Below are 12,719 nucleotides of genomic sequence, written 5' to 3' on the forward strand. Positions count from 1 at the left end.
AAGTTGCTGGAAAAGCTCAGCAGGTCTGGCAGCATCTGTGAAGAAAATAATCAGCGTTAACATTTCGGGTCCGGTGACCCTTCTTCAGTTCTGGAGAGTTAGAGGAAGGGTCACCAGACCCGTAATGTTAACGCTGATTATTTTCTTCACAGATGCTGCCAGACCTGCAGAGCTTTTCCAGCAATTTCTGTTTTCATTCCTGATTTACAGCATCTGCAGTTCTTTTGGTTTTTATTGGCCAATCTAATAGCGCTACTGGGCAAAGGAGTTGCCGGTCTCTGATTGGCCAGTGGCTCTTGGGAGACAAGGACTCTGACCCAAGATTCTGAATCCACTGAAAGGCTAGTTAAAAACCTTGCCAGGATTTGATTGGCTTGTGGTACTGCATGTATTCCTGAAAAGAGGCAATATTTGTTACTCACCAGCTCTTCCACCAGCAACTGAGACTCCCCATGTCTCAACTACCCTTAATCCTTAGCCAGCCCAATTACAAGATAAGGGTAATAGAAATTTGGAGGGTTTTTTCCCCACAAAAGGATTACATAACTGGGAGGCTTTATTGGACCAGAAGTATTAGAATTTTATGCATTTCTTATATTATTAGGAGGTCACATAGATTAACTAGGATGGATTCAGTTTACTTGAAAATCTCATACGGGCTTATTTAATAACTCAGAGTACAACTTTCAGTTACTGACAACTATCTGTGATTCCTTCTCTAGCATGCTTCTGATGGACTGTGCATTGTTGTTGGTCATGTGGTATCATCCTGGTCCTTGTCTTATTCATATATTCGACTCTTAAAGCAATAAGACAACATCCCTCTTTGTTACCAGAAGAAGTTAAATAGTTTGAGTGAAAATGCATATACATTAGGACAGTTGCAAAATTAGCCATACAGAAACAAGAATTGAAAGTCTAAGTTATGTATAGGTGGTTTGAGAATCCTTCTGGATGTTATCATGGCATAACCTTGAGGATTTAGTTTTCATGATAGGGTGTTCTCCACTTGTGGATGTGTTGGAATCTTGTGTTGTTAGTGTGTTGATTGTTGTCCTGATTGTCTTCCTCATCTTTCCTATCCAAACTTATGTTTGTGTGTGTTTTGTACACAATTTAAGTATTGTACTAATGACAGAGTTGGCTTCTGTTTCTGCTTAATATCACCCCATTCACTGTTGTGACTTTGTAGGGTTTACACTCACAGCACACTTTGATAACTTTGCAGGTACCCATGTTTCCTGTGTAAGGCTTAGGTCTCTGATCTCTGTCCTGCACACAAATTAGGCAGTTTTGTACCTGCATGTCAGAGATGCATCATACACACAAACACACATATTATGAGCAGGAATAGACCACTCAGCAACAAGAGTTTGTTCCATCATATCGAGAGGATCTGATTACTCCATGTTCCTGCCTATACCCGATAACCTTCCACCTTTGCTTATCAAGAAGCTATCTACCGCTCCCATAAAAATATTCAAAGATTCTGCTTCAGTTGCCTTGTGAGGAAAAGAACTTCAAAGGCTCATAACTTTCTGTGAGGAAAAAAAAGTCACTTCATCCATGTCTTAATTGTGTGGCTCTTTATTAGACTCTAATTTTAGATTTTCCCACAAGAAGAAAAATCCTGTCCAAAAGCATCCACACTCTCATGACCACTTAGGGTCTTATATTTCAATTAAGTTGCCTCTTATTCTGCCTACAGCAGATATAAGTAAGTTCAACCTTTCCTCATAAGGCAGCTCATCCATTCAAGGTATTAGTCTGGCAAAACCTTCTCTGTATTACTTTAAAAACACTTATATCTTTATTTGAAAAAGGAAACAGATGCTGTACACAGTACTCCAGATTTGGCCTCACCAATGACCTGAATTGTTAAAGCATAATCTTTCTAATTTTATATTCAATTGCCCTTGCAATAAATTACATGAAAAGTTCCATTTGCTTTCAAAATTCCTTATTAATTCTATGTACTAACCTTTTTGAAGAATATGATAGGACACCCAGATCTCTCTGAATCTCAGAGTTCTGTAATCTCTCTCTATTTAGATAAAATGTTTTTATTTTTATGTTCTTCCTGCCAATATTGACAATTTCACATGTTTTCACAATACCTCATTTGCAAGATTTTTAACATATCTATATCCAGTTGTACTCCCCTTATTCCCACATCACAACTGGCTTTTGTTTCTGATTGTGTCATTGCCATACTTAGTAGCAATACCTTCAGTTTCTTTATCCAAGTTATTCACGTAAATTGTAAAAGTTAAGGCACCAACACTGAACCCTGTGGCACAACAGTCATTCCAACTTGCCGAAAAGACAATGACCCTTTTTTTTCTAGTCTCTTTTTCCTGTTAGCTAGTCAAACGTCTACCCAAACCATTACATTAACCCCAAAGCATGAGCTTTTATGTTCCACAGGAATGTTTAATGGGAAATCTTGTCAAAATGCTTTTTGGAAATCTAAGTGTCATACATCCATTAATTCCTCTTTATTCACAGTACATTTTAGTTCCAGAAAGAATTTTCAATAAATTGGTTCAATGTGACTTATTTTCACAAAACCATGTCAATTTTGTCTGCGTAGTATGGACCTTTCAAACTATCCCACTGTAATGTCTTTAATAACAGCTCTTAACATCTTCTCAATGAAAGGTATTAGGTTAGCTTGCCTGTAGTTTTCTGCTTTCCATCCCTTCCTTTTCAGTAAATGAGTGACACTCATTATTTTAAAGCTTAATGAAATATTCCCTGAACCTGGAGAATGTTTGGAAAATTAAACCATCTCATCAATTATGCCACGAGCCATCACTTTTAAGACCCTAGACTGAGGTCCATCAAGCCCAAAGCACTTGTTGATATACAGTTTTCTCAGTACCACCCCCCCTGGTGATTGTAAAATTCTTGAGTTCCTTCCTCCCTCCCATTTCCTGGTTTGCATCTATTTCTGGGATGCTACTTGCATTCGCTATGGTGAAGACTGTTGCAAAATATCTGTTCAATTCATCTGCCATCTCCTTATTTTCTACTTCTAATTCCTGGATACCATTTCGAACAGGACCAATACACACTTTGTTTACTCTTTTAAAATTAACTATCGAAACACTTAATTTCTGTTTTTTGTTATGGGCTGGAATATTCCCTGATCAGTGCAGACATTGACAAGCAATAGTCAGGAGAATTGTGTGAGACCATCAATGAGAAGCTTCCCACCACTGAGAGCAAAAAGTCAAATTTTCCAAACAAGTGGTGAATGAAAAAATAAGATTTTGATAGGAAGAACAACTTAGCAGCGATTACAAAATGACACAATTAAGATACATCTTTCTTGTTCAGTAATGCACAGTAGACGTTGTTGCCGACATATATTTCGCTTTATATAGTCTGTCACCTTTGCACAATGCATCAACATGATGACATTTACCATTTTTCTTAAAGAGGTCTTTTTATAAAGTTTCAGTGGGTGCTCTAACCAACTTCATCATCCAACTCAGCTTCTGAAAAGTCACAGCCTTTGCCCTTGTCACAGCATCTGCAGACAAACTGATCAATTGATCCTTGTGTCTGTTAAGACATAGCTCTAGATGGTGAATTCTAAGTCATTTTTTTTCATAAAGCTGATTTTCTAGCATATCCATTAGCTCAGCCGGACTCCTCTGGTCCTCTTGATTCAGGCTTGCAGTACTGACTCTGTGTAGCCGCTCATTTCCAATGAGATCATTTTAGTTTTATTACTTGCTTAGTTGGTTTTCCAAAAGCCAAATCGAAAAAAAACGTACTTCCATCTCCTATTTAAAGAGCCCAAATTCAGATAGGACATCTGTCGCGTTCTAATTCATGCTTGGGAATCTCATGGTTATTTTTCTGATGCCCTTGTCTATTACAAATGCTCTCAGCTATAAGATTACTAAATGCAAACATTCAGCAACCCAGATGTTGTGCTTCTTTTATTTTGTTTTTCTTCTCAATGTTCTATGATGCCATTTCAACTACCATTCAATTTTTTTGTTTTGTTTTGCATGCTTTTACAGTCTAGTTTGGACCCAACTTTCTGCCTTAACAAGCTCATAAATTAAGTATGTATCAGAGATAGTAGGAACTGCAGATGCTGGAGAATCTGAGATAACAAGGTGTAGAGCTGGATGAACACAGCAGGCCAAGCAGCACCATAGGAGCAGGAAGGCAGTAATTTACTGGTCTTGTTGCGATTTGTTTTCTGGAGACTTGTTGTGAATGTAACTTTTGCAAAGCTTCAAGTGTAGTCTGAAGCCTGTTCTTATCGTTTGCAAGCTCTCGCTACTGCTTTTGTGGCTTAAGGAAAATCCGCACGCTGATCATCATGCCATATTTCTTGTGTTATTGGTAGGTAACACAGATAAAGGAGCAAAAACAGAAATTGCTGGAAAAGCTCATCAGGTCTGGCAGCATCTGTGATGAGAAATCAGAGTTAACAGTTCGGATCCGGTGACCTTTCCACAGAACAGGTTAAGGAGGGTTGATTCAGTTTACTTCAAAATCTCACACAGGTTTATTTAACATTCAGACTGCAACTTTCAGTTAGAGATAACTGCAGACAAATCCTGCTTCTAGTGCACATCTGCTAGAATGCACATGATAGTTAGTCACATGGGTTCAGCCTTGTCCTTTACATATTAGTATATCCAGCTTTTAAAGCATTACAACTCTAAAAGCAATAACACAGATTTTTATTAGCTTTGCGTATCAAGGGAAATAGAGTTAGGTGAGTAAATAAAGATGATGTGTTTTCAGTCATGACTAATTAAATGGTAGAGTAGGCCTGGAGAAGATTGATCAATTGTTCCTATGACCAAAACATGTTGCTAAGGCATCACACTTTGATCATTTGTTACCTGAATATTAACTGATATTAGATTCAGGCTAAAAACAGAAAATGCTAGAAACAGTCAACAGATGGGCAGGGTCTGTGAGGACATTAGACAAGTTAACATCTCAGGTCAATGATCTTTCATCACAATTCCAGTGTTTAGCATTCTTTCTACATTTGATTGTAGAATATCGACTGCTTGCAAAAGTGGATAATGTTGTAAGTCCAAAAATAATTTCACCAACCCTAACACCAATTCAATGTTTCAGCTGTTCTTAACTATTACTGTCCCGATTTATCAACTGATCCACCTATCAATGACCAGCCTTGAAACATTTGGCCACATATACAACCTGGATATCATTTTGCTTATATTAATGTAGGCTTATCAAGTGTAGTAATATGTTTATGCAGCTCATAGTAAAGAGTACATAATAGCAATGACCAAGGTCCTTTTTATGTTTGTTATCATTGAACCACAAGTATTAGCTGTGAAGCAGATTCATTTTGAAGGCTGTTAGGCTGTCTAGTTCCGCTAGATGAAATTATCAAGGATGATTATGGAATAGATTATAACACTTAGCATCACAGTGCATTCAACAAATATGACTTTAACGCACTGTTTACACAGAAAACTCTAATGTGCTTCAGATTTTCTGGTGTAAGACATGAACTGAGTTCTATCTTTCCTCAGGGTTTATATTATAGATTGTTGCCAAAGCAGAAACCTCAAAAAGATGAGAAAATTCCAGTAAAAGATGCATAGATTGCAATGTGTAAGATATCAAAAAGTTAGGGAATATTAGAACAGTGGTACTTACAAACGTCAAATGTGAAACACTGCCTCTTTTGGTCTCTAAGCTCTCCAGTTTAGCTCAGTTTGAAATCTAAAACCTCAACTGCCCACCCCACCTCTTTTAAAATGATATATTCACCACAAAGAAGCTTGTCACTCTTAGACTGTGGCATTATTTACTTTATTCTTTATTTGAAAATAATTTTTTTGCATTTTTGTGTTATAAGTACTCGGCTCATTATTGCTGAAAAGAGAGACATGTTGACAAAGTTCTTTTGTTCAGCCTCGCACTCACCACTACAAATACAAGAATAGAAAATTTCAAATGATCACTATCATCTATGCTACAGAAAAAAAAAAGGGGTACAGGTTGGTTGGCAAGTGAACCCTAATTGGTCGAGGTCTTGCCAAGGAGAAACCAAATGAAAAAATATGAACAACAGATTAATTAAATTGCTTCAAGCTGATTACAGTGCACCTCTAAAACTCAAAACAATACCATCTACTGTTGAATCAGAGACAGTAGGAACTGCAGATGCTGGAGAATCCGAGACAACAAGGTGCAGGGCTGGATGAACACAGCAGGCCAAGCAGCATCAGAGGAGCAGAAAGGCTGACGTTTCGGGCCTATACTGTTTGATGTGATTCTACTACTAGCAAGCAGTTGCTGAATAGTTCTGAGTGTTGCAATTGCTACAACAAAAGCAATTTCAGTGACTTAGGCAAGTCTACACTGCGATTCTTTTATGCTTGCTGGAAATGGCATATGCTCATATGTACAGACTAATTCTGTGTGAACAAAAGGAGTATGTCCAAACCTCCTGTTGTGTTACTTTGGAGCTGAATTACTTTGGAACTTAGGAAACCCTCAGTAGTTTGCTGTTGCTTTCTCCAAGGCAAAACCTGAAAGTTGAAGTCAACTAGTCACCAATCAGCACTCTACTCTCTTCTAGTAAAAATAATGATGATAGTGTGAAATTTACATTTTTGTACTTGTTCTGATGGGTGCAAGATGAAACCTTTAGCAACAAATCCCTCAATTCTGTGCTCCTCTTGAATTAAAGGGACTGAAAATATTTATATTTTACAAGTATGCATCTGAACTGCACATATGCACATAAATTCATATGTGTACACATAGGTACATTTGCACACATACTTGGAACAAGATCTGTGCCTGGTTTTCATTTACTTATCATTTACATCCCTTAATATTCTTCCCTAATAAAAATCTGTTTATTTCAGTAATGCCAATTTAAATTGATATGGCATTCACAAAGCTTCAGGGAGGAGATTAATTATTCCTCTCCTGATGTGTGAAAAACTGCTTCCTACTTTCTTCCTGAAATAAACTTCATGATGATTTGGGTTGTACATGTATAGGTACTCCTAGTCCTCTTCAGTTCTGGGTCAATTAACGGGTGGAATGTGTACAGAAAAGGCCGTCAGGCCAGCCTCCCAATAGCATGTAACTGCCATAGCAGACTCAGTGCTTTCAGGAGAAATGACAGCATTGTGATATATATGATTGACAAGAGTTACAAGGAATGACAATCCACTTAAATCGAACATGGAGCAATGCACATGCTCATTTTTTAAAACAGGTTGCACATTTTAAGACAGTAAGATTGATTATCATTTTGAGTGAGACACGCAAAAGTTCTTTTATATTTATGAGATTGGTTTCCTGAGCTCTGAGGTAAGCTTGAAACAAGTACATGTATAAAAAATATAAAGTTATTAAGGGGAGATGGGGTTGATGAAGAGGTCACTGTGAGGATGAATTGAAGGTGAGAGAAGAGTGATCACTAATGTAGGTGATGCTAGTATTCACGCTGAACAAAGAAATAACTCTAATCGGCTAATGAATAATCACATACATAGCCTTTCAAACTTAACAGAATATGATTGACTGTCATGCATAACTTTAGGGTAATTGCAAGTCCTCGGAATATCTGGGCCATGGTTTTCAACCTAGATTGAAATTTTTGGGTCAGAGCCATATGCGTTACTGGTGTCTGGCAATTGGTTTCTACAACTCTATGACCTCCTGTTCCCAACAGTTTGATGAGTAAAAACATTAGGGCCAGTTCGGACCATACCTAGCTACATCACCAGGTTCCAATGTTGATGTCCACAATGTTCTGAAAGGTTCAGTCAACAGCCTGATTCTTTGTACGAGCACGAATTTGCAAAACCAATGTGACACTGAGCTATATTTGACAGGATGGTTCCACTTTTTGAAAACTGTTCATTAAGCCATGGGAGAAAATGTCAAGCGACAGCGAATTTCCAAAATATGCTCAAGACAGTTCCAACCCACATCTAAAGAGTGCATTTGGAAAGTCATTGCAGTGCCTTAATTAATTCTAAAGTATCCCTTCTTTTTCAGTTTCTCTTCCTTCAACTAGGTTAGCCTCTTAATGTTACAGGGCATAAATCAAGATTTGAAATTCTGCCATGTAACATTTTCTTGGGATAGGGCATTTTATAAAACCTGCTTTTTATTCCAAACTTGAAAGAACCATTGCTTAAAAATGGCAGAAGAGGTGGAGGGGGAGCGATGGAAATTTAACCTACATTAGAATTATATTGACAGAATGTTTAACAGAAAAGAGGCAAATCATCATTTTCTTTTTATGGATAAGGATGGCTTTGGTCTAATTTTAGCCATCTGAATACTTTGAGTTTCTATGACTAGCGAATCAAGATATTCTTAACTTTAAACTTTCCCAGAGCTGGTGAGGGGCTAAATCTGGTGTCTAACCTCTTGCACATAACTGAACAATAAATGCACATCTCACCTCGTAAACTGGCCAGCTGAAAAGCAGGAATTCTAGAGCTGTTGCTGATATAACAATGCATCACCCATAAGTTAGACCAGCTCGCATAGTCTGGTATAGTCGTCTGGTCTGGGAAAACTTGTATCTGATCTCCTCGGCACTGGATTAGGGGATGGATGTTGACAGGCGTACATCTGTTTTGATTTTATTCAGTATTATTAAAGGAGTTTTTTGGGGATCTCGTGCTGTAGTGGTAGTATCTCTATTTCTGAGACAAGAGGTCCAGGTTCAAGTCCCACCTGCTCCAGAGCTGTGTAATAATATCCCTAAAGTGGTTTTTCCATCTGTGGTGAAGCTGGTCTTTTATCAATTTTTATAGCCATGTATTGTTAAGTGACATAGTCATAGAATTCCTACAGTGTGGAAACAGGACATTCAGCCCATCGATTCCATAACGACCCTCCAAAGAGCATCCACCTGGATTCACCCCTGCCCTATCCCTGTAACCCTGCATTTCCCCACAGATAATCCCTCTAGCCTGCAAATCCCTGTACACTATGAGCAATTTAGCATGGCCAATCCACCTAACCTGCACGTCTTTGGACTGTGGGAGGAAACTGGAGCACTTGGACGAAACCCACACAGACACGAGGAGAATGTGCAAACTCCACACAGACAGTGACTCGAAGGTGGGGTCAAACCTGTGCCCTTGGCACTGTGAGACAGCAGTGGTAACCACTGAGCCACCGTGCCAGCCTTTACATCCCAGGTGTGAATTTTCACTTTTACTGCCTGGCAGAGAATGGACAAAAACAAATCAGCTACCCATTTACTCACTGTTTAATCTTGTCCTAGAATATTCCAATATGCTTCAGGGGAGCATCATAGGATAAAACATTCACACCAAGTCAAAAAAATTGGAAAAGGTGATCAAAAGCTTAGCCAAAGAGTTGGAGGTTAAAGAGTACTTTTAAAAAAAGGAGACAAGTGGATAGATTGAAAAGGTTAAGAAGGAATTCCACTACTTAGGGTGCAGTTAGCTGAAGATACAGCCAACAATGTTGCAGTTAAGGAATTTAGAGATGCATTGGGGACCAAATTTTACAAACATAGATTATGAAGGATCAGGAAGTTGAAGGAACTTAGAGATAAGGATCAATGAGAGCATGAAAGGATTTGAACACAAGTGACAACCTTAAAACCCATGTTTCTTTTTTAAAACCAAATCAGGAGCCAATGTAAGTCAACAACCTTATATTGATTTTCTGAAGAAGGGTCTAGACCCGAAACGTCAGTTTTCCTGCTCCTCTGATGCTGCTTGGCCTGCTGTGTTCATCCACCTCTACACCTTGTTATCTCAAACTTATACTCAATGTGTGACTGGAATTTTGTGCAAATTAGAAAAGAGACAGATGAGTTCTGAATGAGCTCCCGTTCAGGGAGAATTCACTCCACAGTGTCCAAGCTACAAATTTCTTCAGTGCTATGTAAAATTCTGTATCATGTCTGCACATAGATTATGAAAATGTTTACTGTTTGAATTCTCTGAAAGCAAGCATTATAAATGGCTCTGCTTCACTTAATACCCAACTGTAGATTTGCATGGTGAGACTAGACCTTTCTGGCACATAGTATAAATAAGACATGCTTCAAACCTGTCAAAGCTAATTTCATTTGGCTCTGAAAGAGAGGGAGGGAGGCAGAGTGAGGGAAAAAATTATGGGCAGGGAGACAAAAAGAAGACAACGTGATAGCTTTATCGAAATGTATCGGACTCAACAAGAAAGTTTCTGAGATGACAGAACCGTTATTTACTTTGCTACACTCTCTGTGAAAAGATAAATCATCCATTGCAGTGGAACAGAGCAGCTGAAGGAAATGTTGTGCTCTGCTAACTGCTTAAGAACAATTGGAATTGAAGAACTGGTGAAATTGATCTTTCTTTTCCTCTGTGTCTGAAGGATCAAAAACTATATCCACTGTAAGACTTTCTCACTTCAAGCACTACTTCGCAGATTCTATTTATATATTTAATACCAATGAGATTGCATTCAGGAGGGACAGAATGAATTTAAGTATAAGCAATCATGCAAGGTTTGTACCAAGAATGGCGCTGAGTTCAGTATGTTAAAATATTAGTCAATATGTGTGCTGACTCCAGAAATCTGGTCAAAATCAGTGAGAGATTCACATCAAGTATTTGTACCAAGCTGATGTAACTCTCCAGTATCCCTACCTCAGCTAAAGAAAGGGGAAGAGACCAGAGATTTAACAGCAAAATGATTCAGTACTATACCTGCTAGTTTGTGTATTTTTTTTAGCTGTGCGTTCACACGAACAACAGCCAAAGCACAGGCACGGCAGTATTTTCAAAACTTTGAACTGTTGTTGCAACAGCATTACAATACACACACTGAATATGCTCCTGTAATGAACACAGCTAATGGCACTGGAAATGTGCACATACACTTGTACACATACACACACATATATACACACATAAACACACATGTACATACACACACCTACACAAGGACACGCACACACACCTATTTACATACACGCACACATACATACGATTGTTAGGCCCAGTGTGGCGGTGGTGCCCCTGCAGCGGGACTCCTGCATTGGACTGTGTTGTGGGGATGTTGTTGGGCATAGACCCCATTGTGCCCACCTCCCTCCCCCCATGTTGAGCAGAGCACAAGAAATGAGGAAGGACTCTTGCCAACTTTTGGCACAAACAAGTACTTCATGATGGCAATGACTATCCCTGCAGCATTGGTACTGCATGCCCTGCAGTGACAACCCAAACCCCATTCCACCACCTGCATCTGCTGGACTGTCCCTGGTGTACCAAGATACCACCACAATTTGAGGGCACCAATCATTGATGCAGCAAAGGTGGCGATGCTGAGATGCCAGCTCTCTGAGTAGGTGAAGATCTCCTTGAGACAAGCCATTGGTCTTAATACAATGGCAGAATTGGGTTGCCACTAGTAAAACACGGACGGGATCCCACTGTCCCTTAAGGCAGGGTCGCCACTGCTTCTATCCATATGGTAGGATTCCTGCCATGTCCAAAAAAGTCCTATCCCTCATTTTCTGAAGATCATTATGAAGACCTTTTGTCACATATGAGTACTGTGTTCTTTTACATGCAGGACAGTTAGATTATTTCCTTTGCAAGTTCAGTCATTGTCAAACACTATAGCTTCTGTACGAGATTAATTTTTCATACCTAGAAGCGTGGACTGACAACTATCAAAACATTCTTCGATAGTCCAACTAAGTAATCTTCTTCAGCTTTATTACATTATGGGAATTCCATCTTAACTCTTGCACATTCTCCACTTCTTAAGCCCACAGCAGAGGCTTCCAGAAGGCATGCAATAAGATTCTACAGCAGAAATTGATCATAAGAATGAGAGTGGATAGGAGGCATATCTATTGGCAAGCTAAATAATTGTTTAGGAGGTAAGAGAGAGAGACTAGCTAAATGATGGTATTTCACATTGACAGAATCCAACTTATGGTGTCCCCCCGGTACTGGGCTGAGACCTGAGATCTTCCTTAGCTTTATGAGTAACTTATATGAAAGAATACAGAGCCATGTTTCCAAATTGCAAACAACAACAACATCAACTAAATAGTGTACATAGGAGTTTGGTTGTTGTGCTCCTGCAGTCAAATTAACGACTGGTGATGTCAACAATTACAGATGTAAGAAAATACTGTGTTATGGTACCCAATGGTACTCATGAGATGACACCATAAACAGTTCACATTTTTAAGACATTATAAGAAGGTAAAATGACCAAAAGAATGCAATCAGACAAAATATAATGGTTAACATCATAGGGAGATATCAAGTTAGATGATTGACAGCTGAATCAAAATGTTAGGTTTCAGGAGATGCCAAATTTCATTGAAATATCAAGGCAGAATTTCAGAGTTTCAGGCCCAAAAACTGGAGGTATGAATTTTGGCGCATGGTGAAATTGAAATTGCCCAAAATTAGAGAAATGTATAATGCTTGGAGCATTGTAAGGCTGGATGAGTTTACGGATTTGGAGCAGTGTGAGGCCAGGGCATATGAGTATAGGGGTGTGAATTTAAAAATTCAGGCATTGCTGAACCTGGGATCAATATCAATTAGTGAGCACAAGGTTGATGGGCTAATGGGACTTGGTTACATTTGGACAGCTGAGTTTTAGATTAATTCACAATTAGGAGAGGGACAGGTGGGGGAAAAGAAGTCTTGATGCAAAATATTCTGAAATGCAAT

This window comes from Rhincodon typus, chromosome 6 (genome assembly GCF_021869965.1).
Source record: "Rhincodon typus isolate 14 chromosome 6, sRhiTyp1.1, whole genome shotgun sequence".
Taxonomy (NCBI): domain Eukaryota; kingdom Metazoa; phylum Chordata; class Chondrichthyes; order Orectolobiformes; family Rhincodontidae; genus Rhincodon; species Rhincodon typus.